Below are 23,950 nucleotides of genomic sequence, written 5' to 3' on the forward strand. Positions count from 1 at the left end.
CTGCACCAGTTGGAGTGTGGTCTCCATAAAGACTTCAAGATGCACCCCCTACAATAATGGAAATCAACAACAGAAAAGTGTTGGGGATGAAAAATGGCCATAACACATTATTTTTTGGAGACCAAAGATGGTCTCGTGGTTAAGGTGCTAGACAGGGACTCAGGAGGTCTGATTTGACTTCTCAGCTCTGCCACACACTTCCTGTGTGACCTTTGTCAAGTCACTTAGCCACAGCTCCTCAAAGGTCTTTAGGCTCCAAAGTTCCATTGATTTCCTTTGTGGCTCTGGCCCTTAATCATTCTGTTCCTCAATTTTCCATCTGTCAAGTGGGGATAGTACTTCCCCCTTCTCCCCCCTGCACCCTTTGTCTGTCTTGTTTCTTTAGATTACAAGCTCTCTGAGGCAGGGCATCTCTCTTACTATCACTTTGCACAGTGCCTAGCACAACTGAGCCATGATCTTGGCAAGAAGACCTCTAGGTAATGTAATTATTATTATCTAATATGTATGTGTATTAGCGGGTTCAGTCAGGGTCAGGTGCTGGGTAGGGGCGGTACACATGTATGATGAAAAGACAGCCCCTGCCCCAAAGAGCTTACAATCAAAGTATAAAAAGAAGACAGCAGGTGGTTATGACAGATGGAGGGGAGCACAAGGTAACAGTGAGACAAGCTCTGGCTAGTGTAATAAGTAGCATTTGCAGCACACCAGCTGCCTTCCATTGTCAAGTGTTTTGTGAGTGCCGTGGTTTCTAGGGAGAGGTTTGAAAGAGAATAATGCAGAGGTTTGGCAGATACAAACAACAGCGATGCCTCCCTTCAGTTCGAGCACCCTGTAATATGCAATCCTTTCTTTTTATACTGGGCATACTATGTAGTATCTGTAGGAAGCATGTATATGCCAGTGCACAGAGAGACCCCCATCAGCTGGAACTCTTCACAGCTGCTGTATCTTTGGCACTCACTGAGGCCTCTGCTTTCTGTCAGTGTGTTTGTGCAGTGACACATATTCTCCAGTGATTAGATTAATGTTGGCAAAGGCAATATGAAAAACCCACACAGATTTCCACTGTCACCTGCAGTAATTACATTTATTCATTTCCATTTAGCCAAGTTTTTACAAGCGGAGCACGGGCCCAAATAAGCAATAAACACAGAGGCAAGAAATTAAAATGCTGATCTGTTTGCTGTGAAAACAATCAAACCATCATCTTTCTTTAGGCAGCTCATTCATCATCCGGCAGGGCCACACGGTGGTGATACCGAGGGCTGGAAACCTAATGTTATTACATGTAAATTCACTAACATGAAATTACTGCCCCTGATGTGATTTTACTAATAAATTAGTTCATTTCTACCTTTTCGCAAGAGACTTTAGGGACCGTGGAGAATTGTACATGTGTCTCGTAATCTTGCCAGCTTTATTCCAAGCAAGCTGCGTGGTTAGTTTCTCTTCCCCCACTCTCGTCCTCTTGTCTCTTGGTTTAGTGCTATTCCATTAATGGTTGGAAGGGTAGTAGATTTTTTTGGTGTCTTTTCGACAGATCCTCAGCTGGTGTAAGTGGGTGGTGCTCCTGTGGTTTTTCATGTCAAAGATGGAGAGCTAATTTATGCCATCAGAGGATCTGGCCTTTGTGAATTCCACCCTAAATTTCTCTTTGCAACAGTACTGGTGTTGTGTGAGTGCTTTTCTCTGTTAAGGTGGTGGTGGAGTAATATGAATTCAGTGATTATTTCAATTTTCAAGCAGCGTAGGACAAATCTGCACCATGTCAGGAAGCAATTTGAGTGAAGAAATAATTACCGGAAGGCCTAATTTTACTCTCCCTGGTTTTGCCAGAGGATAGCTCCACTGGGCCAGATCCCCAGCTGGTGTAAATGTGCGTAGTTCTTCTAAAGTGTAAATCTGGACTAAATCTATTGAAGTTGATGGGCCAGGTCCTCAGCTGGTGTAAATGGTTGTACTTCCACTGAAGCCAATGATGCTTTGCCCATTTACACCAGCTGAGGATCTGGCCCACTGACCTCAATAGAGTTATTCCTTATTCTTACTGAGATAAGTGAGAGGAGTATCAGGCCCATAGAGTTTGCCTAAGTTACTCCTGACTTGGAATGGTGCAACTAAAGACTTTGGGATTGATTTAATTTTTCAACTTGTTAAATTAGCTTCTGGTAAATCTACAGGTAGTAAATACAGGAGAGCTGAAGAGCAGTTAAAGACCTCATTATTATAATTTTGAGCATGTGAATGGACACAAAGGTCTAATTCAGCAGTTAAAAACAGTTACTCCTCTTACTTTATACCACTTCACACAGTTTTAACGCCGCTGAAGTTGCTCTGTTTTCACACCGGTATAGGAGCTGAATTTGGTCCACTGGGGTTGCACAGATGTAGGAGAGAGCAAACTTTGGCATGTAGGTCAGAATTCTGTTGATCTTGTGCAAGCCACTGTTACACTGGGTTTGTGCTCCCATTGCTGTGCTGGCTTTGCAGGACTGTGAATTCAAAGCAGTAAAAACTCATTTTTTTTCACCTGACAGCAGATATGACACCACACCTACCATATTTTATTTTTCATCCGGCTATTTAGATTCCAGCTGGGGGAGATTTTGCGTCTATTTCCACCTCTGACACTGCTCTGCTGGCTGAACTTTGCTAAATCACTTCACCTTTCTGTGCCTCTATTTATCCCGTCTGCCCTTTGTCTGCCTTGAGGCTGGGTCTCTCACCGGGTGTTTGTCCAGTGCTCGGCACAACAGTGACTCAGTATCAGTTTGGGCTCTTCAGTGTTAATATAGCACGTACAATAAATAATAATTGGAGAGACAAAACTTTGTTGGAAATAATAAACTTGAACATAGCCTGCAGTATCAGAATATTTTATGCCTACTGATAGATGAATATGGCCACCGTAAATAACTTCTGGCTGAAGATATGTTATTTCATTACGGAAGCAACTAAAAATCCCAATAGTCTCTCAACCCAATAAACTGGTTATCTAGAAATCAGCCAAATTTACTGTCATGACGGACAAACTGTTGACAAGTTTAATAGTTCGTCTTATCCTGAGTGTCTTAAAAATGGTATTACGGAATCAGAAAGATCTCAGTATGTCATTGCTAATATCTGGGTTGCTTCTTTTTGCGTAGTGCTAGATTTTGACAGGGGTTGGGAAGCAGCAATGGATTCAGAGACCAGTGAATGTGGGTGCCATGAACCTGATTCTGCTCTCTTTTACACTCAGGTAATTTCAGAGTAGATCCATTGAAGCCAGGGGTGTTACACTAGAATTAAACTGGTATGAAAAGAGAATTGGGGCTTTTAAGCCTGTTTTCGGTAATTAAGTGGTAGTGTGGGAATAATAAACTGGTTGCTATGTCAAAACCAGGAGTGCAACTTTAGAAGGAGAAAAACAGACAAGGAACAGAGAGTGAGCCAAATCCGTACCTGGGGAACTCCACTGGGCTCCACTGGGGCTACCATCAGGGGTGAATGTGGCCCATTGTTTTCATCCAAAGATGGTTAGGAATGAGCAGGAGAAGTACTGTTGAGATTCCTGTTCAAAGAGAAACCAGGGAGGGATGTGGGTTCAGATTCAATGGCACTGAAACTCCATCAGCTGCTGTTGTGTCATTGCAGCCCCACATGGCAAAAATGTTTTGAGATGACCTGATAGGTCTCCCATCACCCCCTTGGGAGACTATCCTGACACTTGATGAATGACCCTATTTGAAAGACTTCTCTGATATCTAGTCACAATTTCTCTCAATTTCAGCCCATTGCTTCTAGTTATATTCCATGGAACCATCCTAATAAAAACCTCTCCCTTCTTTCGAAGATCTGTAGATCCATCCTTAGTTCTTTTATTTTTCCTCTCAGATCAATCCCCACAGCTTCCTAATCATTTGTTTCTATTCCCTAGATTCCTTCCAGTGTATCCATGTCCTCCTTCCACTGGCTGGAAGTTGAAATTAGACAAATTCAGACTGGAAATAAGGCGTGAATATTTAATAGAGTAATTAGCCATTGGAACAACTTCCTAAGGGTTGTGGTGGATTCTCCATCACTGGCAGTTTTTAAATCAAGATTGGATGTTTTTTTTCTAAAAGATCTGCTCTAGGAATTATTTTTGGGACGTTCTAGGGCTTGTGTTAGGAGTCGAGATGATCACAATTGTCCCATCTGGCCTCGGAATATGCGAATCTATGAATCCTAATAGTGAGGTACTCAGAATGGAACATAGTGTCAGATCTCTTATTTCCTTTAAGTGTCCCCCTTCCTTGGTGTTCACAACATTCACTGCTTGGAAACACTTGCTGTACGGCCGGTAGAAATGGATGCAATAACCAGTGAATCCAAAATAATAATATCCTTTGTCTATATTTTGGATGTGATTCTGCTCTCACTTCCATTGGTGTAAATCCGGAGTAATTCCATTGAAGTAAGTTATCTCCACTGAACTGCCAGACACTCATCTGATGGAAACTGGCAAAGCTCTATTGACTTCACTGGAGTTTCTCTGGGTTTACATCAGCTGTAACCCATAAACTCTAACCCTTAGTATTAAATAGAAATAAAACATTGTGTCAGTAATGGAAGAGATTAGCATTTGATCACAGCTAAGGGCCTGATCATGCACTATTGAAGTTAATGGGAGCTTTGTCATTAAATTCCATGAGTGCAGGATCAAGCCTACAAATGCATATGGATGCCAGAATGCCACAGTATTATTTTCATTATTATTATTTATATTACAAGAAGCCCCAGAGGACACGGCAGAGGTGGAAGCCCCATTGTGCCAGGCACTGCACCAACACAGAATGAGAGAGGGTCCTTGCCATGAAGAGCTCCCAGTCTAAATAGACAAGACAGAGAAGGGTGAAAAGAAGAACAGAGAAACAAAGTGACTTGCCCAAGGTCACACAGCAAGTCAGTGGCAGAGCCAAGAGTTGAATCCAGGTCTCCTGACTCCCAGTCCTTTGCCCTATCCTCCCCTCCATTACCCTGATAGACGCACAGTGATAACACATCACTCAATGCCAGCCAGGCCTTGTGAGGAATTAAGAAGATGCAGTGTGAGATTACCGAGATACCATGTTTGCTTTTCTTTATCCATGGAATAAATCCAGGAGCCTCTCCTTTGCTGATTTGCATTATGCGTTTGAAAGTGTTGTTGGATCAGATCAAACACACGATGAAGCGAGAGGGGTATTGTTTTCTGCAAGTGTGTTGTGAGGCCTCGGGTTGCTTATACAGGAAAATAAAGCAGCGCTGGCTTCTTTCTATGCCTGTGAGGATCCTTAAGGAATTAGTCTTGCAATTCCAGTACAGGGGAGGGGCTCTTCTTTTGCTAATCACCTGGCTTTATCAGGCTCTGCAAGTAATTCAGAACCTCCCTGCATGTGTACTAAGCAAAGGTACAGGATTATGTTTGTTTAATAATATAGCGATGTCTTGGTGAACAACTGTAATTTCCATGTACTTATTGATCTTAATTTATAATGCCATTAGCTTTCTAAACTGCCATTAACTAATGATGGGCTCTGTAGGCTTAACAGCTCTTTCAAATCAGTTGCTGACAAGTAGGCCCCAGAAGCATTTGTCAAAAGGGTAATGGATCCCTATCGGAGTGGCAATAAATTAGGTTATACTCTTATCAAATTAAACAATGGATGAAGGAAAATTAGCTATCAATAAAAATCCGTAAAGCCGCCCTGATTATTCCCAGTCAATTATATCAATTAGAGATCAAACAGTGAACCCCTGCAGTATGTTAAATAGAACTAACTGGGGCCAAAGGAGGCCAAATTGTGTTACAAAATGCAACACCACGGGCAGCTGTAGGAGATAATCATTACTGTCATTGACAAAGAGGCTGCTTTATTAGAAAGCTGGATGTAGCCTGCAGGCAGGCTGCTGGCTAGGGGACAAAGGCTTTGCAATGAGAAAGAAGAGAGAAGCTGGAATCTGGTTTAAAGGGTGGGAGTGTGTTTCTTGCCGATATTACTCTCAACTTCTGTCACTCTAAACAAGGCTGGGCTTGACAGGATTCTTTCTATACCTCTGAGAAGTGACTTTTCCAAGAGTGCTCTGCCTTTGTTTTTATTTTAAGTCATTTTGTATCATTCTCCTACATAATAATAATACATGGCACTCATTTAGCACTCTACATCTTTAAAGTGTTAAATCACCACGAAGGGATAGATTGTGCCTTTAGGCACAGCCTCAAGGATGCTCGGGACACTACCCAGGGGATGCCTAGGAGGCAGTGTGCCTTAGATAGACCTCTCTGAGGCATAAGGAGAGTTGCCCACTCCTTGTGTGGCTAGACAGAGTTGCTAGACACTCTTTGCATTTACAGTAGTCTGGGGCTGATCTGTCCCTGTTTCCAAGGGTGCAGTTTGCCCCAAAAGGGGTCTGCATGGGGGGGTTGGAGGCAGAGTCATGATTCTAGCCCTCCATCTGGCTAACGGAGGTGGCCAGCTCTTTGTGTGTGGGGGTTTGCTGCAACCCACAAAGGGATTCTGTAGCGAGTGCATCATGACTGTGAACCCAAAAGCTCCAAGGGCCGTCTTGAACTGAGCTCCACCCACTGCGCCCCCCCCCCAGCATGGTGTGGCTCTGTACCCAACGCAGAACTCTGCATACACGCCTCTTGGGGCTAGACTTATGCCATGTTGGGCAGCTGTTTCACCCTCTATATGCCCATGTAACTTCCTCAGAGGCTAACAGGAATCACACCACTGACTTGAGGGGACAGGGCTTCCTGGGAAAGTGGTTCTCGAGTACTGCTTCATCCATAGTATGTCTCTAGAACCAGCTACCCTCCCTCCCCTAACTTGTCAGTCCTCACCATAAAGTCCCTCCCCACCGATGGGTTCGATTGTCCCATAGCTGCTCACATTAGCAAGTTCTGTCTTCTCATGTGAGTCCCATTGACTTCAACGGGACAGCTTGGGTCAACAAGTATTCCATAATATAAAGGTTGGCCTACGAGGGCCCTTAATATTGAATTCTGTGTTGAGGTTCTCTCTGAACTTGTCACGCTTGCAGGGCTCCCTCACCTCTGGCCCATCTGTGGTCTCTCTGAGGGCCCCCTTCACGTGTCAGCCTGCTGCTTTTCTCTATCCTGGGGTGGACTTCTGCAATTCTCACACTCCTAGGCCAGGCCCTTGGCTACTGTGTCCTGTGTGTAAACCATGCTTACCCTGCATGTCCCACTGAGTTCGGACACCTGCAGTTCTTCCCTTCAGGAGTCTGTGACCAAAGTAGTGTTTATTTAATGACAGGAGCAAAGCTTTTAGAGGAAAAAGGTTTCTAAAACAGTCTACACACATGTCTATCTTACATAGAGTCTTCCCATCCCATGATGGTGACCCAGACCGGCCTAACTTCTTCAGACACTCCCGCACCCTCAGGGGGCTCCTGTGTCTGAGTTTCATTTTTATCTGGTTTTCCCTCTTGTTCTCCTCAAAGAGTCCTTTCTAAATTCTACTTCAGTTCTTTGTTCCGCTGTGCTTCATGGGTCCTGATCTACTCAGTTTTGTAGGCTGGCTGGAGACCTGGAGACAAAATCATCAAAGCTAACAGTTCTGGCATCGTCCCTTAGTCTCTGAAGAGTTTGCTGATAGGTGGGTGATGATCTTGAATTATTCTTCTCATGCCTGCCTGCATTTCAGGTAGATCCCTTTTGAGTTAAACCAATGTATTCATACAGTAAGCACCCCAATAACTTGGGCAACACACAATATTCAGAAATGATTTACACAACAGCTCCAAATCTGTTGCAGAACAGGCTGGTCGTTCTCCCCCCTTTCAATTGTGTGCCCGTCACCCTTGTTATTCCTGGTAATTATTTGTATTACAGTTGTTCCCAATAAGGATCAGGGCTCCCTTGTACCAAGTGCTGTACAAATACATAAATCCAATGTCATTCATCTTGGGCTGCTGCAAACTTTCACTGCAGCCAGTTCATCAAGCTTCCAGATAGCAAAGGTCCAGCCTCCCTTGCATGTTAGACTGCATACAATTGAAAGGGAGCAGGGCAGGCACCTAAGGGTATGTCTACACTGCAGCTGGGATTCCCAGCTTGGGTAGACAGACTCATATTAGTGAGGCTTGAGCTTGCATGCTAAAAATGGCAGTGTGGACATTGCCAAACTGCTGGTGGTTCATGCTAGCGACCCCAGTCCAAGCCTGCCTGACACTTTGAGTTCGAGATTGGGCTGCTAGTCTGAACCACCGCATCTGCTGCAACATCCACACTGTTATTTTTAATGCACTAGCTTGAGCCTGTGTAGTATGTCTGTCTACCCGATCTGAGAATCACACTCGTGCTTCAGTGTAAACATACCCTAAGAGCCAAGACGATGCCCAGGATGGAGGCTGGACACCGAATTAATCTGACAGTTAGGGGTGGGAGGAAATTGCAGAAAGCAGGGAAAGGGAGTAGGAGGTTATTGGCTGCACAGGAATCTGTGAAGAGGTCATTGGTGCATATACCATTGAGGCTCTAATTCTGCAAGTTGCTGTCGTACCCACCTTAACTCCATTGCCTCTGTACAGGTGCAGGGCTCTTCCTTCATGGTGCAGTTTGCAGGACTTGGGTTTCAGGCTGCTAATGTGGGAAAAGATAAGAACATGCCAGGATCACTGAACGAGACTAAGGTTTGGAAGAGATGAAGTAAAAAATGCCTAGTCTAAGCCCCTATTCAGAAAATCACTTATGCACATGTGTAAATGTCATTGACTTGAAAGTCAAGCAACTGCTTAAGTGGCCCTGAATCTGGGCCAAACTCTTTTCAAAGAATAAATAAAATGATGTTAAATAGGTGCAGCTACACACTGCAAAATCTGTACTGCAGCTAGATACTGAAAGTAGTTATATGGCCTCCATTGCCATCTTTTCTGAACAACTCACAGTTTTGAATGCAGTTATGTTAACAACACAGTGTTATTCTCCCCATGTTACAGATGGGAAAACTGAGGCACACACCTGGACTAAATGAGCAGGCTCAGGTCACACAGGAAGTCTGTTGCAGCGAAGGGAACTGAATCCAAGTCCCAGGTTGGTAGCCTAGCCACTGGACAATCCTGCCTCTCAGTATTTTTGACCAAAATAATATTTGTTGAATAATTTGTTCAAAATGAGTAATTGAAACAATTATCAAAACATTCAACTTCCGTTTTCCCCATTACTTGCCCTATTTATAAAGCTGGTCAAATAATTCATGAATAAATTAATCAAATAATTCATTTGATGAATTCCACAAACATTTTGAATAGAGTAAGCAATAGCTATGCTTCCATTATTCTCCACGTTCTGGTTGTCAGCAGCTAGACAAACTGACATACATTAAAGTGCAGTTTTTAATTCAGTGTATTGTCTGAAATTGGGGAGTTAAATTAGCTACAGAAGTTAAGATTTTATAAATTAGCTGCAGTGAAGCTACACAAGCATTTCTATGAGAAACATTAGCAGCCATTTGTCACTCTGAAATAGACATGCTGCCACTTTGCTTTTGAAATCATTCGGGAGTGTGTCTGTTGAGGGTACTCTATAGTACATACAGAAAGACCACGCTATTATCGCTGTTTTATAAGTGAGATATAGGGTGACTAATTTCCACACTCCCATACAGAATGTGAGTGATAGAGAGAAGAGTCAAACACAGGTCTCGTAGATTGCTTCACTGGCATCCTAACTACCAGACCATCTTAGGTGCCATGAAATTTGTTGGGAAAGTGATGTTCTCTATGTATTTACATAGGGCCAAATTCTGCCTGGCTCTTAAGCAGGTGCACAGTGGAAAGGGGCGGGAAGGGCATAGGTAGCTTTCTCAGCCATTGTATACCTCAACTAAGGGCCAGCCGAAACGGCAGTCCCTGAGCTCTAAGGGCTGCCCACTCCCTGCTCACATTGGGGTACGCCAAAAGGGGCTAGAAGAGGTGAGCTTTCGATGGAGTCATGACTGTGCCTCATCTCGTCAAGCTCTGCTGCAGAGCAGAGCTGTCCAGCCATGCATGGGTGCACTAGCAGATGTATAGCTGCGGCATACGAGGGAGGCGTTTTGTTTCTCTAACGCAGAACGTTTCCTGGTGCTGCCCTTGGTATGGTGAGGTTCCACGCCACCTCCTCGCAGGGCCCAGTGCCTTCGTGGCTCTGTCCAGCCCTGAATAAGTACAGTACAGGCAGCCGCAGTGCTAACACTAGTCTGCCCTCGTGCATTGGCCAGAGATCAAGGTTTGGTTTCTAGGGCTATGAGGGAGAGTTCCTTCTCTGAGCCCTCTCAGACCATGACCTCTCTTTTTGGAATGCCAGCAAAAGTACCATTTGCTACTGTGGTCCTTGTGCATGGTCTCACACCACCCAATTCATTTCACATCACAGTCTCTACCAACATGGGTAGGCCAGGAGCTGGCACCTAAAGCTGAATGACTCTATCGGCCATTGCTAAGAGACGCAGGATGGCCTGGTGGTTAGGATGCTAGTCAGGAAAACTGGGTCCATTTTCCTGTTTTTCCCCCAGGTTCCCTGTGTCCTACTTCCCCAGTTGTAAAATAGGGATTCTGACATTTTGCTACAGGGGGTTTGAGAGGATGAACACATCCCCTGTGAGCGAACACTTTTCACAAAACCATCACTTCATACCTGACTTCTCAGTCCTCATCCTGAAAGGAAACCTGCACAACACCTTCACAAGATGAGCCTGGGAACTTATATTTATAACTCTGCTAGACATTAAAAATCACGGTGTTAACAAAGACACTGGATTTATGGCTTATTGTAAAAATCTGTAACTCACTAACCGCCCCATTTTTGTCCTATGTCTGCAGGGGCCACCTCACCTTGAACGGTCTCTTAGAATATGTAGAGAGACAAGATTGGTGAGGTAATATTTTTTATTGGATCAACTTCTGTTGGCAAGAGAGACAAGCTTTCGAGTTATACGCAGCTCTTCTTCAGGTCTGGGAAACATACTGAGAGTGTCACAGCTAAATACAAGATCAACCAGATTGCTTAGAGAAAAGGAGTACTTGTGGCACCTTAGAGACTAACCAATTTATTTGAGCATGAGCTTTCGTGAGCTACAGCTCACTTCATCGGATGCATGCCGTGGAAACTGTAGCCTTAGCATACAGATTAGTAACAGATTGCTTAGCATACATTCGAAGGGACTATTCAAAGTTGTGTCCCATTAATACCCCTGTAGTCATAGGACAAACAGGGGGATTAATGGGGTACAGATTGTTGTAATAAGCCAGAAAGCCAGTGTCTGTATTAAGACCATGATTTGTAGTGTCTAGCAGAGTCATGAATTTACGCACCCAGGCTCATCTTTGGAAAGTGTTGTGCAAGTTTCCTTTGAGGATGTGGACTGATAGGTCAGATGTAGAGTGAGCGCTTTGTGAAAAGTGTTCACCCACAGCTGATAGAGTGCTTTAGCCTTTCATCATTTTCCTATGTGAGTCCATTCAAGAGCATAGTGATTGTCTGGTGTCACCTGCATAGTCGTTATTGGGGCATTTAGTGAATACCTTTGAATACGTGTTAACTACTTATGCTAAACAATCTGTTCCACCTTCTATTTAGCTGTGAGAGTCTGTGTACTTTTTCCAGACCTGAAGAAGAGCTCTGTGTAGCTTGAAAGCTTGTCTCTTTCAGCAACAGAAATTGGTCCACTAAAAGATATTACCTGACCCATCTTGCCACTATATTAAACAGGGTGATGCACTCGGATACTACAAAAAGAAAAGGAGGACTTGTGGCACCTTAGAGACTAACCAATTTATTTGAGCATAAGATTTTGTGAGCTACAGCTCACTTCATCGGATGCATACAATATGCATCTGATGAAGTGAGCTGTAGCTCACGAAAGCTTATGCTCAAATAAATTGGTTAGTCTCTAAGGTGCCACAAGTACTCCTTTTCTTTTGCGAATACAGACTAACATGGCTGTTACTCTGAAATCTGTCAGATACTACAGTAATGGGGGCCATATATGTACCAAAATTAAATAGGTTCCCAATCCAGTCTCCAATGATTCAAAAATGAAACTATAGAAAATCAGGAAACTCAAAGTTATAATTCCCAAAACCACCATAACTGGGGAACCTCACATTTAATATTGCTTTGCCTGCACATATTACTGCATTTTATATTGCCATATATGCAGTTAAATTCATACCTTCATATATATGTGCATGGTGGCTGAATGACAGCTGCTCTGGGAACCATGTCTGAATATTATAACTTCCATGCATTTGAATTCTCAATAATAATGGCACATTAATATATTTTCTTTTGCTTTGAATGTATTTCCCCCTCCCACGAAAAAAAGAGAGCTAAATGGTTACGCGTTAACACAAAAATACTGCCGGTGGGCCAGATTTCTATATCAATTATACTGATGTAAATCAGGAGTAATTCCTCTGTGGGCAATGGAGCTAATTGGACAAATGAGATCAGAATCTGGCCTAGTATTTGTTTCACTGTTGTCATATGTACAGCTGGGCCAACACAATAAAATAGTGTTTGCAAATGCTTATTGGAATTCTGAACAGGAATTTGACTCCATCAGGTTTTTGTTGCTGTTCATTCATGGGAATGGGTTTTTTGGTATGCAATCAAAAACCCATTGTCATGAACATTTGGCAAAAGGCTACTCTTTGTGCGAATACTTGTTTTCACAGCTATCCCGGAATATAGCTATCCTCTACTGGTGATAGGAGTGCTTGCCTCATCATACTAGAGTTTTGTCATCCAATCAGTGAGCACAAACAATACCATGCAATTTAGATGGCCAGCTATGTGCTGAGAATAATGGTTAGCAAATAGTTGGCTAACATCATGTAGACCAAGGCCAAACTTTTCAAAGATGGGCACCTAAAGAGCTGAAAAAATCAGGCCACTCTTATTTAGGAGCCTAAATGGGAACTTAGCAGTCCAGGGTACATCTTGAATTTTGACAAAAATATGGGGTGAAAAATTTGAACCCTGTTCTCCCCCTCCCCACCCAGTTCTCCGGTCATCCATGAAACACATGCACACATTAGGGCTGCCAGTTTTGGTTGAATGTATTCCTGGAGGTTTCATCACATGATATAATCTTTAATTAAAGATTAACCTTTAATTCCTGGAGATTCCAGGACAATCCCGGACTGTTGACAAACCTAGCACGCGAACAAACTTGCAGGTAAGGCTATCTGCTGCTAGAGGCAAGTTCTTTCCTTCTTACCTGGCAGCTGGCTGGGCTAGGAAAGCTTTCTTAGGAGCACCAGTCTGCATCTCTAATGCCTTCCTGCGATGGCCGGAGCTGCTGTTAGGGTCACCTGCCTCACTGATGTCAGAGAGGGTCGATGGTATCAAAGAACAGAAAGTAGGCTTGTTCTACTAGATGGGGGACATGCACAGCTGCAAAGATTTGGACAAAGGGAATGGTATGCTACCCACTACCAGCAGGGGGCCCATTCCCCACAGCCTTGCACCTTGTGGGCCTAATTCTCTGTTATGCTAAGGCAGCAGGCCCACTCTAGGAGTGCAAAGCAGTCTCATAGTGAATGTAAATTACATTTATGTCTACTCCAAGGCTCCTTTACGCTGCCAGAGCAGTGAAAATGCAAATCAGGTTTTATTTTAATTAGGTACCTATGTGGCCCCTCCCATCACCATAGTATTGGAGCATCTCTCACGTTCTTTGATGTATTTATCCTCACAACACCCCTGTGAGTATGAGAAATACTAACACCCCCTTCTTATAGATGGGGAACTCAGCTGCGAGGAGAATAAGTGACCCGCCCGTGGTCACACAGGAAGTCTGTGGCAGAGCAGGGACTTGTGCCAGCCTTTTCAACCAGTACCTCAACCAAAGGAACATCCTTCCTCTCTTCCAGTGAGGCCTGAACAAAGTGGGTATAACATGCTAGCAGATTGGAACTGCTGCTATTTATACTCACTTCGCACTGGCATATAGGACTACGTGAGGAGCGGGGTAAAAGAGAATCATGCCTACTTTGCCCAGGAGTGAGAAAGGGGCGACTTGGGCCTGACATTTGAAATCCTGTCTATATTCTGATTCTATACTTTTGAGCTACTGCCAAACATATTCCTGGGATAATGTCATCTCCTTCACTGAAGAAGTTTTGCCTCTTATTTTCCCCTAGAGTTGCCAACTTTCGAGTGGCACAAAACCAAACACCCTTGCCCCGCCCCTTCCCCCCAGCACTTCCCCAAGGCCTTGCCCCCTGCTCCCTCCATCTCCCCTCCCTCTGTGCTCGCTCTCCTCCACCCTCACTTACTCGCTCATATTCATCAGGCTGGGGCAGGAGTTGGGGCATGGGAAGGGGCTCAGGGTGTGGGCCCTAGGAGGTAGTTTGGGTGTGGGAGGGGGCTCAGGTCTGGGGTAGGGGGTTGGGGTGCAGGAGGGAGTTTGGGGTGCAGGCTCCAGGAGGTAGTTTGGGTGTGGGAGGGGGCTCAGGGCTGGGGCAGAGGGATGGGGTGCAGGAGGGAGTTCAGGGTGTGGGTTCCAGGAGGTATTTTGGGTGTGGGAGGGAGTTCAGGTCTGGGGCAGGGGTTTGGGGTTCAGGAGGGGGTTTGGGGTGTGGGCTCCAGGCGGCACTTACCTCGGGTGACTCCCTGGAAGAGGCGACGTGTCCTTCAGCTCCTAGGCATAGGGGCAGCCAGGCGGCTCTATGTGCTGGTTCCGCTCACAGGCCCTGCCCTGGCAGCTCCCATTGGCCACAATTCCCAGCCAATGGGAGTGGCAGAGCTGGTGCTTGGGATGGGGGTAGTGCATGAAGGCCCTTGGCTACCCCTCTGTCCAGGAGCTGAGGGACAAGTCACCGCTTTCAGGGAGCCGTGCAAAGCCATGTAGGGAGCCTGCCAGCCCCACGCCAAATGGACTTTTAATGGCTCAATCAGCGGTGCTGACTGGAGCCGCGTGGGTCCCTGTTCAGCCGGGCGTTCTGGTTGAAAACCAGACACCTGGCAACCCTATTTTCCCTCCTCCATTTTATAAATCTGCTCAGCCCAGCTTCCTGCTCTGATGGTATTAGCTGAAAGACTAATAGAAAGCAAGAAAGTCACTAATGATGCAAAGTTTCCTGGAAGAACTTTCTAAAACAGCCTGAGGACTGAGAATTTCTGATTCATGCAGACATACTGTACTGCAGAACCCTGGGCCCACTAATCTTCCCCTTTTAACGGACCACCATTGCAATTTGATTAAAGGACTCGTTCTGAGCACTGAGAGATAGCATTAAGCACCAGAATGTACTTATGAAGGCAGGGAAAGTGTGTGGGGGGAAAAAAGAAAGTCATTTAGCATCTGGCACAATGGAATGTGAACATCCAGAAGATGTTACACCGTCTAGATTTCTCTCTCTCTCTCTTTCTTTTATTAAAGACCCAAGCAATTTAAAAATGGAGACAGTGTATCCCACTTAATAGCGTTGCTGTTAATCTTCCCGCCAGTCAGCTCTAAGTATCGAACACAAAAAAAAACCCTCCTCCTGTCACCAGCTGTGGTTGGGGAGTGACTGCCCTGAGGGGTTCTGAGCCTTAAAAAAACCCACCACTCAGAAAGGCAATAACAGGAGTCTGTTGCTGTCTAACCTGCCATATAAATGAAACAATCAAAGAAGACAACAAAGGAAACTCCACTAACAACCAGAGGCAAAAGCAGTTTGCTGTAATATATCCTGGCTTCAGTAACTATTTTTAGTCCAACCCTTTTTCTTAACACTCTCTCCCGCTCTCTCTTTCATTTTCATTAAGGAGAAACTAATAAGGAAAACAGAGAAAGGGAATGAGAGTGAGGATGCAGCTAGCTGTACGTCAGCTCAATGAAAGCTCAAGACTGTTGTGAAGTATAAGGGCCTGGAAATGATTTCTGAACCTTGGAGGAAGGAGGATTCTGATCTCAGCTCTCTCTCCTCCCACCCTCCACTCACAACTAATCTATTATATTTATTTAATATTTGTAGTACAGTAGTATCATGGACCTGGACCCTGTGGTGTATGGAAAACTGTATTAAAATAGTAGAGCTATCACTTGAATTGCTCAGTGTTTTGTCCTGGTCCTGCTTGCAGCCTAGAGGGCTCTGTAGGGAAACATGGGATCTGGGCTTAGGAGTGTCAGTCAGCAGCCAGCCAGCCTCTAGTAAGGTGGGATGAGTTGTGCCTCTCTGGTTTTTAGGGAGCAGCCTCCTTTCTCTCACTCTGATTTTGGGCTCTTGTGTGTTATTGTTCTGAATTCTAAGAAACTAAGTATTATTATGTTGTGACCTTCCAGCAAGAGTATTTTGGTTTTTTATCTAATGTCTATGGATGTATGCAATGAAACATAACAGGCCCCCATTGTGCTACGTGCTGTGCAAACACACAACAAAAAGACAGTCCCTGTCCCCAACTTCAAGTGTTTGCAAATCATGAGATTGGCTTAAAAATCATGAGATTTTTAAAAATATAAACTGGGGTGCATGAGGGAGTTCTTTCTAATTGCTTTCCAGTGGTTGAGGCTCCAGTGGTCATGTTTCTGAATTTTGCTTCCCAACCAGGAAGGCGTGAAATTTTATGTTTAATGAAAGGTGAAATTCTCAACTATCACATGACTCCAGGAGCTGGGGGTTTAAGTAAAACACCACCTTTCATGAGAGTTACTGTAAAATCATAAGCGTTGGCAACACTCATTTACCTGTGTGCAGTAGACCAGCATAAGAACTATACATTTATTTCAGTCCCATGTAAAACCTACGTGGGACCGTGTGCTGGCCTCCTCTGCCCAGGGGTGAACTTCATTCTAGCTATGAAGTTTGAGCAGAATAGTCTGTCTGTTACGTTGTGTTGCTTCTCCACACAGTGCCTGCAACTGCAGAAATGCCAACAAAGCCAATTAAAAAAATACTTTCTCAAACTTCCAGAAAGATTCAGTTCAAAATCCAGGCAAAGGTTTGCTGGGCTGATTTGTGTATAATTGGTAAGGAGAAAGGTTGATCGTTCCAGTGGTAAGGGTGCTCGACTGGGATTTGGGAGATAGAGATTCAATTTCCTGCTCCACTACAAACTTCCTGCGTGAGCTTGAGCAAATCACTTACGGCTTGTCTACACAGCGTCACGGTTCAGTCTATGAGGGTGTGAACTGTACTACACTTCACCGTGTTGTGCTCTATCTGCCCCATATAGACCCTGCTTGTGTGAACTATGAGATACCTAGTTTCAGAGTAGCAGCCATTTTAGTCTGTATTCGCAAAAAGAAAAGGAGGACTTGTGGCACCTTAGAGACTAACACATTTATTTGAGCATAAGCTTTCGTGAGCTACAGCTCACTTCATCGATGCATCCGATGAAGTGAGCTGTAGCTCACGAAAGCTCATGCTCAAATAAATGTGTTAGTCTCTAAGGTGCCACAAGTCCTCCTTTTCTTTTTATGAGATACCTAGTTTGTGCTGATGTAGTTCTGTTTCAAACAGGACTATGTGAATGAGGTACCTTTTAATTTACCCATGAATTAACCTGCAATGGGACAGTTCGAGCATGGCATCTTACAACTCACATCCCCATCTGCCAGGCTGTGGTGCCATGTAGACACACTCTTAGTCTCTCTATAAAATAGCACTTGGGATGTGAGGCCATGTAGAAAGGAAAGTGTTCCTCCCTGCTTCTTGCTGTCCACTTCCCTGTTGTCCATGAACGAGGCGTGTTTCAGCAGCCTGAGCCATGCTGATGGAGCACTGTCTGGGAGGCAATGTGGAGGAACAGTGTATCTGTACGAAAGTGCCCCTATGTCTCCAAAGGATGTCCCAAGATCTGTAAACACTGTCTGAGTAACTCAGTGTTTGTGTCCCTTTTGGGGCCTGGTCCACAGAAGTAATGAGTCCACGACAGACAAGAGCTGGGGGATTAAGTCCTTTAGCTGAAGCTACTGAGGCTTATCCTCTTATCGCTAAAAGTCCTAAATTTAGTCCCTGGTGATGGTGAAGATGATGGTCATTACACACCAAATCTTAGACAGCAATTCTTTTTAATTGGATAAGAGCCTGGAGCATGCAATTGTTGTCAGGGAACCTTCAAAATAAGTTGGCAGTTTTGAGTCATCCGCTCTTTAACGTCCATCAGCCATCTCCAGGAAAGTTATTGAACAAACCTAGATCTGTTCAAAAGTTTCTGCTGTGCTGTCAGTCTTGGACTAGAGCCCAACAGCACTGAAATGCTTTCCTTGCTGTTGGAGGTAAAATTGTGGTCCCCAACTGTAGCAGTACTTCTGATAAATATCCCCTTGGCTGCCAGACAGTTCTGGAATGTAAAAAATGTCGGGGTCTCATTAGGGATAGATGGGTCATCCTTTGTATTAAAGGTGCATCATTTATAAAGGTTAAACAATGAATAAATGTTTTAATAAATGGTGACGCAGAGTCCAACAGGTCGCTAGATGGCTAATAACCCTCTATAGCATCTTATAACCATCTATCACTAACATTTCTCATGTCTGGAGCAGACTTATAATGTCTAGTAATCATTTATTAACCCTTCATACACCACTGAAAGCTGCCCTTAAGTAAAGTGTGACCGCAGTGATTTGAGAGCTAGGATAGTTTCCTTTCCCCTCCACTTCTGAATGGTCTAAACACATATATTATGCCTTCATTCCGGGAGTGTGCTCGCTGCTTTTCAAACTGAGGAGAAAGAGTCCATGCTTGAGGGAGTGCCTAGCTCGAAAGACAGACAAGTGTGTAAACAAAGCACTAGGGGTGCAAGGAATGTACAGTTTTATGTTAAAATATATATGTAGAAATAATAAATAATTTTAATTATATTCAAGTCATTCCTCAAGCATGACAATATCATGCAGGAAGTTTCCTATAAGCATTCTGTCAGAGATGGACATATATCCAAGATCTATCAATCTAATCTAGTCTAATCTAATGTAATCTAATCTACTCATTTCATCTAATGTAACCTTATCTGCCTTACACTAGTACCTGGAGGTCCCAACCAAGATCTGGGTCGCATTTTACAAACTAATAATACTTAGCATTTATACAGCACCTTCCATGTTCAAACATTACACTTCACACAATACATGCTTTCCTATTCATCCGCACCACTAAAACGCTTGTCTAGGTTTTCATCTCATAGCTGTTACTGCCGCATCCTTCTTTACGGTCTTGACAATTGCAATCTTGCCCCACTTGGATCCATTCAGCAGGCTGTTGGAAAGATCATTTCTCTAACCCACCACTTTGAGCATGGCATCCCTTCTCTTTGCATCTTGTCTTTGCTACTGAGATTGTAAGCTCTTTGGGGCAGGGGCCATTTTGTTGTGTCTGTACAGCACCTAGCGTAGTGGGGCCCTGGTCCATGACTTGGACTCCTAGGTGCTTCTGCAACACAAATACATAATAATAATAAAAATAATCATTAATAATGCTGCTCCTTGAGTAAAATGGTTGAGTATTATTGATTGAGGTAGACAAGAGTTGGAAACAGCGATGCAGAGAGGGGAAGTGACTTGACCAAGGTCACACAATAGATCAGTGATAGAGCTAGGAATAAAAACCAAGTCTCATCCCAGGACAGTGCATTAGCCCCTGGGCAATGGTGCTCCTTTGACCTCCCTCTTGCCTTCTCTTCCTCTTCCCGCATCATTCTTTGCAATCTCTCTAAACCCCATTCTCCTCTCCCTCCCAGTGGGCTGCCCATGCCCCAGTCATTTCTTGCCTGGAACCTTCTACTGGAACCTCCTTTTCTCTCCGGCCTTTCTCTTCTGATCTCTCTTTGCTTCAATATATTCCAGCTGCTGTCACAAAAAATAACGTCTCCTTTGCTCTTCTAACCACACCATGCCACTTTGTGGCCCCCTGCACAGGGTTCTCCTTGCTCGTCATGTCAAATTCAAGATTCAGGTCCTCACTTTCAGAGGTCTCGGAGCAGTTGACTGACTGCATCAGAGCTCTCATTTCTTGCTAGTTTCCTGCTGAGTCTGCCCCCCAACCAGCTCCCTTTGCATCCTCACATCCTGAGTTAGAATTCAAAGGATCCTGTAGCTCAGCTTTGTGCTTGAAGGGTCCAATTTTTAACTCTTCTCCGGCTACTTTCCACGGCTGGAGCACCACAAAGCTACCAAAAGCCCAGTGGATCCAGCCCATCCAGGACCAGGCAGGTGAAGGGGGAATTCTTGCAGAGGGCTACAGTAGCAGCTTTGCACCTCTCCACCTTCCAGCTCCTGGGGTAGGATTTCCTCATGTCCCAGCCATCCTCAGCTGCCAACAATCCGAGGAGCCCTCGGAGATTCTGGTGTTTCCACGTCTGGTTCTGGAACGTTTGTTTCTCCCCACCTCTCTTCTTGTGCCAAGGGCAGCTTGTCTGGACTTAAGAATCTGGGCTTAAATATTTAGCATTTCTGCCTCTCCAGCCAATAAAGTAAGACCATTATGATGAGAACATTAAAACTGATGTACTGCACTGGGGATATGGAGGGGAAAGTGAATGGTGGGCAATCTTGCTCCATGGAAGCCATTAGGAGCTTTGCCATTGACTTCAGAGGAGCCTGGATTTCCCCAGAGATCTGTAAGGCCCTTTGGAAACAGTAATGTGGCTGAATTGCTAAGTATTGTGATAAGAACGAGCATATGTTATTATAAGGGAAGATCCTTTGTGCACAATGGAGAAACAGGGCCAAGATCATCCCTGGTGTCAATGAGTACAGGTTCCATTGACTGGGGCTGTGTTCCCTGCTGTCAAGTGGTAATTATGAACCCCATTTTAGATACATTTTCTAACTGCTTGTAAATCTGCTCCCTATTGCTTTATCCATCATGCTGCCTACATCTCCCAGAGAAGCACTAACCTGTTGCTGAGCAAGGATGGTCCCAAATGAGGCCCTGATCCTACAACCGCTTGCAGCCCTGCTTACCTTTACAGACCATTACCCAGGGCTTCAAAGGGGCTATTCAAGGGCTTAAATTTGCCCATGTGCATAAGTGCCTTCAGGATGGGGGTCGTCCTCTTATTCCTCCCCTCGTTCTCTCTGGATTTAAATGCCATTCCAGTGAGCTGCGCAGCCGCTCGTTGTTGTTAATTTCAAGCCCGGGTGAAAAAGCTCAGCTTGCAGCTCGTACCCATCGGGAGCCGATAAGCAGTTTACACTCACAGATCACATACAGCTGAGTGATGTTAAAGGGGACCCCCCTCCTCCTCCAGCCACGCGCACTGCGAAATGATATTAGAGCTGGCTAATGATCTGTAAATGTGTCAGAACTATGCCACCTAGTGACACCGATGCCCATTTCCTTCAGTGAAGTCACACTGATCGCACAACAGCACGCCATAATATAATTAGTGCTAATTTGGTTTCTCGGTGGATAACTGCTGCACAGCACTCGAGCCAGCCACTTTGTGTTTCTCAAGAAAACTTTTCTGAATGTAATAAGACCTTCCTTAGGGCCTTTGAACAAAATATTATTGTTGATTGTGGTCTACAAACTGTTTTTGTTGTTCTGTGGATCTTCTGCATGGCAAAATGGGTCTGGATGCAAAAACCCTTCCCAGAGAGCAATGCACAGGTGGAGTGGTGGTGGATTTCAAGGCTGAAATCCCCCATTTTATGCTCTTAACTAGCACCGGTTTCAGAGTAGCAGCCGTGTCAGTCTGTGTTCACAAAAAGAAAAGGACTACTAGTGGCATCTTAGAGACTAACCAATTTATTTATTTAACTAATTTATTTTTAATTAATTTATTTTTTAACTAGTACCGGTTGGGATTTTTTGATGAAATGCTTTTCTGTCGATAAAGGCCAATTTGTGGAAATAACAATTTTGGTGAGAAAGGGCAGGTTTGGACGAATTTCCTGTTTCGAAAGTTTGTGACATTTTTAAATGAAAAGTTTCGTTTTTAAGTTTGAAACCACTTTTCCTTTAGAAATTTAATTTCTGGTAAAAAGAAAGAGGTCAACCTCGAAATGAAATGATTTAGAACGATTGCAATGAAATATTTTGATTGATTTTTTTAATTATTGGTTGGCCACCCTGCTCTATTTGTAACAGAAGAGACCCGCCAGCCGTAATGTGTATTGTGCATTTTACTTGCTATTGCTGTAGTGCAGCAAGGAGCCTGCCTCCTGAAATGGACCGTTTATGGGGAATGATGGAGGCAGCCTCTTGTGGTGAATGGTGCCTGACAGCTGCTTGGCATTGTGGTCAGCTGCACTCCGTGATGAGAACAGAGGGTTTAGTTGGAATCATAGGGACAGGCAACATGTGGGACCTGCATGTTCTCAGGCAGAGCGGGAAGCCATCTGCTATGGATGGTGCACAGGCTCATTTGGGGACCAGGAGTGGCAGGAAGCCAGCAGCAGTGGGTGATGCATGAGAAGCTCTTGCAAATCATAGGGAGCAAGCAGCTTTTCCCTGAGAGCAGGATGTGGGGAACCACCTGGAATCATGGAGAGGGGCTATGTCCACCAGAGAGATAGGGAGAGATGTGCCTGAGACCCTAGGGAGTGACCCAGCCTCCATTATTCAGTGGTATATAACAACAGCTCCCAGTCATGAGGAGCTAGTGGTAGAGTTGCCTATGATGGTCACCATCTTGGCTAACACTGCGTTTGAACCAGGAACCTCCCGAGCTGAAAGCATAAGTCTATACAACTGGACCTAAAAAGCTGGGCTCTGTAGAGGGGAGCTGTCACAGACTCCCAGCTCCCACAGTTCAGGTGGGGCACTGGTGGGAAGACATCGTACACATTGATCAGTGGGTGACACGTGACTGATTTTGTCCTTTCTAATGGCTTAAATTTTGTTGCCCCAGCACTCTAGATCTTCACTTCTCAAGGTGATGATCTGTCTCAATCCCTTAAAAACAAATGAACAACAAAACCAACCCAGGGTTACTACTAGATAAGAATAATAGAACACTTCCAGTTACAGTGGAACCTTGAAGGGAGTTATTCTCCCGTTAATTCATATATATAATCCCCATTAATTGAGATGTCCAAAAAAGGGAAGAAAGACGATATTTTTCAAACAATTTTTTCCAATTTTGAAATGTTAGTATTGTACAAATCCTGAAATCCCAAGCTTTCCCACAAACGCTATACTGGGGCAAGACACACAGATAATATTTTCTGAATACTGTCAATATTTTTCCTTTAAAAAAATCTTGAAATTTGAACTTTCAACCAGCTCTACACAGTCACATTCATGAGAGATCTACCACGGATGGGAGAATAGACATCATGAGTTCAGGACAGCAATAACAAGTTACATTTGTGTTATACGTCAATAATGTTCATTTGTAAGCTATGTGGGCCAGAGACTTTTTCATTCTGTGTTTTTACAGCACCTAGCACAATAGGGTCTTGGTCCATGATTAAGGCTTCTAGGCTTTATTGAAGGAGAAAAGTGAATTGTATGAACTATGAGCCAGTTCAAGTTAGCTGTCCCTCATAGCACATAAAGCTCCTGAAACTAGAACTTGATTATAGTTCACTAGACAAAACTTTGGTCTACTTAATGGCCTAATTTTTCAAAAGTTACTAGTGATCTTGGATACCTCAATTATTGGGCACCCCTCATTTTTAAAGGGATCAAGGTTTTGGAATATAATGTATGTTTATGAAGTTATCCAGTCTCACAAAGTGATATTTTATCCCTTCCAGTCAGAAGTACAGTAAATAAAGAGGAAGAAAAAAGAGCAAAAGGAGACGAGGAAGAAAAGAGAGCAAAAGAGGAAGAAAAACAACTGGAAGAGCTACATAGAATCATAGAAGATTAGAGTTGGAAGGGACCTCAGGAGGTCATCTAGTCCAACTGCCTGCTCAAAGCAGGACCAACACGAACTAAATCATCCCAGCCAGGACTTTGTCAAGCCGGGCCTTAAAAACTTCTAAGGATGGAGATTCCACCACTCCACTAGGTAACCCATTCCAGTGCTTCGCCACCCTCCTAGTGAAAT

General features: G+C 44.2%; 1 protein-coding gene across 2 annotated transcripts in view; it reads left to right on the forward strand.

Moving 5' to 3' along the window:
- PKHD1 (PKHD1 ciliary IPT domain containing fibrocystin/polyductin) overlaps positions 1 to 23,715 on the forward strand; it is a 467,199-nt gene extending 443,484 nt beyond the window's left edge. The window contains exon 69 of one of the 2 annotated variants that reach the window (XR_012157892.1): positions 23,655 to 23,715. The gene's annotated coding sequence lies outside the window, so the exon portion shown is untranslated. The remainder of the gene's footprint in view (positions 1 to 23,654) is intronic. The other variant, XM_073335719.1, reaches the window with a different exon arrangement.
- Positions 23,716 to 23,950: the final 235 nt, after the last annotated feature.

The sequence above is a fragment of the Lepidochelys kempii genome, chromosome 3, assembly GCF_965140265.1.
Source record: "Lepidochelys kempii isolate rLepKem1 chromosome 3, rLepKem1.hap2, whole genome shotgun sequence".
Classification (NCBI taxonomy): domain Eukaryota; kingdom Metazoa; phylum Chordata; order Testudines; family Cheloniidae; genus Lepidochelys; species Lepidochelys kempii.